The sequence below is a fragment of the Salvelinus sp. IW2-2015 genome, linkage group LG37 (assembly GCF_002910315.2).
Source record: "Salvelinus sp. IW2-2015 linkage group LG37, ASM291031v2, whole genome shotgun sequence".
Lineage (NCBI taxonomy): Eukaryota > Metazoa > Chordata > Actinopteri > Salmoniformes > Salmonidae > Salvelinus > Salvelinus sp. IW2-2015.
In genome coordinates this window covers 569,200-572,767 of record NC_036876.1, presented here as the reverse complement: position 1 = coordinate 572,767, position 3,568 = coordinate 569,200, and the positions used below count along the sequence as shown (strand labels likewise).

The window sequence follows — 3,568 nt, the reverse complement described above, 5'->3', positions numbered from 1 at the left end:
ACACAATTCTGTCCCATTCAAAATCCTATTTTCCCTAACCCGTACTCTTACCCTTATCTTAACCCTCCTTAATCCAAAAACCTAAACCTAACCCTAGCTTCTAACCCTAACTCTAAATGTAATTCTAACCCTAACTCTAAACTTAATTCTAACCCTAACACTAATTCTAACCTTAACCCTAAACCCCCTAAAAATAGCCTTTGACCTCGTCGGAACTGTCAAAATGTCCCCAGTTGGTCAAATGTTTGTTTGTTTACTATTCGTGAGGGGACTTCTGGTCCCAAGAATAGTTAAACACGTCCACACACACCACACACACTGTAAAATCTGAGACAACATATGTCCAAAGCTTCATTTTAAGGACCGGATGTTGGGAGGACAAGGGTTGGGGTGTTGATTAATGAATATTTCCTTCCCAGACAACGTGTGAGTGTGCATGTGTGTGTTGTGTGTGTGCATGTGCATGTGTTGCCAGGCAAATACAAACACAAAACTGTGTCACACTGTCACATGTGCTCCCTCTCCGGCCTCTAGGTCACCAGGCTGCTCCGGCCTCTAGGTCACCAGGTCAAACACAAAACTGTGTCACACTGTCACATGTGCTCCCTCTCCGGCCTCTAGGTCACCAGGCTGCTCCGGCCTCTAGGTCACCAGGCTGCTCCGGCCTCTAGGTCACCAGGCTGCTCCGGCCTCTAGGTCACCAGGCTGCTCCGGCCTCTAGGTCACCAGGTCAAACACAAAACTGTGTCACACTGTCACATGTGCTCCCTCTCCGGCCTCTAGGTCACCAGGCTGCTCGTTATGGCGCACACCTGTCACCATCGTTACGCGCACCTGCGCGTCATCAGACTCACCTGGACTCCATCACTTCCCTGATTACCTTCCCTATATACACTGCTCAAAAAAATAAAGGGAACACTTAAACAACACAATGTAACTCCAAGTCAATCACACTTCTGTGAAATCAAACTGTCCACTTAGGAAGCAACACTGATTGACAATAAATTTCACATGCTGTTGTGCAAATGGAATAGACAAAAGGTGGAAATTATAGGCAATTAGCAAGACACCCCCAATAAAGGAGTGRTTCTGCAGGTGGTGACCACAGACCACTTCTCAGTTCCTATGCTTCCTGGCTGATGTTTTGGTCACTTTTGAATGCTGGCGGTGCTHTCACTCTAGTGGTAGCATGAGACGGAKTCTACAACCCACACAAGTGGCTCAAGTAGTGCAGCTCATCCAGGATGGCACATCAATGCGAGCTGTGGCAAGAAGGTTTGCTGTGTCTGTCAGCGTAGTGTCCAGAGCATGGAGGCGCTACCAGGAGACAGGCCAGTACATCAGGAGACGTGGAGGAGGCCGTAGGAAGGCAACAACCCAGCAGCAGGACCGCTACCTCCGCCTTTGAGCAGGAGGAGCACTGCCAGAGCCCTGCAAAATGACCTCCAGCAGGCCACAAATGTGCATAGGCTATAAAAGTAGCGAGGCTACATACAGACACCGGTTAGTCAGGCTGATTGAGGTAGTATGTACATGTAGATATGGTTAAGTGACTATGCATATATGATGAACAGAGAGTAGCAGTAGCGTAAAAGAGGGGTTGGCGGGTGGTGGGTGGGACACAATGCAGATAGCCCGGTTAGCCAATGTGCGGGAGCACTGGTTGGTCGGCCCAATTGAGGTAGTATGTACATGAATGTATAGTTAAAGTGACTATGCATAGATGATAAACAGAGAGTAGCAGCAGCGTAAAAAGAGGGGTTGGGGGGGGCACACAATGCAAATAGTCCGGTTAGCCATTTGATTACCTGTTCAGGAGTCTTATGGCTTGGGGGTAAAAACCGTTGAGAAGCCTTTTTGTCCGAGACTTGGCACTCCGGTACCGCTTGCCATGCGGTAGTAGAGAGAACAGTCTATGACTGGGGTCTTTCACAATTTTTAGGGCCATCCTCTGACACCGCCTGGTGTAGAGGTCCTGGATGGCAGGCAGCTTAGCCCCAGTGATGTACTGGGCCGTACGCACTACCGTCTGTAGTGCCTTGCGGTCAGAGGCCGAGCAATTGCCGTACCAGGCAGTGATGCAACCAGTCAGGATGCTCTCGATGTTGCAGCTGTAGAACCTTTTGAGGATCTCAGGACCCATGCCAAATCTTTTTAGTTTCCTGAGGGGGAATAGGCTTTGTCGTGCCCTCTTCACGACTGTCTTGGTGTGTTTGGACCATTCTAGTTTGTTGTTGATGTGGACACCAAGGAACTTGAAGCTCTCAACCTGCTCCACTACAGCCCCATCGATGAGAATGGTGGCGTGCTCGGTCCTCCTTTCCCTGTAGTCCACAATCATCTCCTTAGTCTGGCACCACCCGGCCAGGTCTCTGACCTCCTCCCTATAGGCTGTCTCGTCGTTGTCGGTGATCAGGCCTATCACTGTTGTGTCGTCTGCAAACTTAATGATGGTGTTGGAGTCATGCCTGGCCATGCAGTCATGGGTGAACAGGGAGTACAGGAGGGGACTGAGCACGCACCCCTGAGGAGCTCCAGTGTTGAGGATCAGCGTGGCAGATGTGTTGCTACTTCCCTTCATAGGCAGTTTCCCACAATTACCCCAATTTTACCATAGTAAATTGAGGGCCATACAGATGTAGGATCTTAATTCGAGCCAGTTTGCTACAGCAGAAAAATAATCCTGCAGCAACAGGAAATGTGAATTATTATGTGTATTGTATTGTATTGACTCAGAGGTGTGAATACTTATGTACATTAGACATTTCTGTATTTCATTTTCAATATATTTGCATTTTCAATAAAGTAATTAATGTATACTTTAAGTAAACTGTTTTTATATATTTTTAATTGAACATGTTTATGTTAATCTCACATAACATCATTTGAAAGTTATATTTAAAGCATTAAGGTGTCTGTAGCTTCGTCGCGAACCAGGAGGCGTCACAACGACTTCCTTTCTATAGCTTCCAAAATGGAGGTACCATGGCTTCAACAGTCATCTAGTGTATATATTAATCAATGGGTGGGTCCGGGGAACCAGGGACTCTAGAACTGCGATCTAGAACCCTACAGCTTGGGTCAGAGGAAAACCCACCACAGAGTTCACCTTGTCTGAGGTGAACTCTGCCCACCAGGATGGATGCTCTAGAACCTTGTTCCCCTCCATCACCGTAGACCACAGCTTCTTACACATCTAGAACACAGGAGAGAGACAGAGAGAGATGATGGAATGATTAGGAAAGGTGAGAGAGAGACAGAGAGAGGATGGAATGGAATTAAGAGAGATGACAGAGAGAGAGACAGAGAGAGAGATAGAAAGAGAGATGTTGGAATTAATAGGAAATGTGAGAGAGTGAGTGAGTGAGACAGTGAGAGAGTGAGTGAGAGAGACAGAGAGAGAGACAGAGAGAGAGCGAGACAGAGAGATGTTGGAATTAATAGGAAATGTGAGAGAGAGAGAGACAGAGCGACAGAGAGAAAGAGATGTTGGAATGAATAGGAAATGAGAGAGAGAGAGACAGGGAGAGAGAGTGAGAGAGACAGAGAGTGAGAGAGAGATAATGGA

At 47.3% G+C, this 3,568-nt stretch overlaps 1 long non-coding RNA gene across 5 annotated transcripts in view; it reads right to left on the bottom strand.

The window, feature by feature from the left end:
• Positions 1-2,859: 2,859 nt before the first annotated feature.
• The window catches only part of LOC111960268 (uncharacterized), a 29,967-nt gene continuing 29,258 nt past the window's right edge, over positions 2,860-3,568 (bottom strand). For all 5 annotated transcript variants that reach the window (XR_002876799.2, XR_002876797.2, XR_011475077.1 and 2 more), the window contains one exon: positions 2,860-3,196. This is a non-coding gene — a long non-coding RNA (uncharacterized lncRNA). The remainder of the gene's footprint in view (positions 3,197-3,568) is intronic.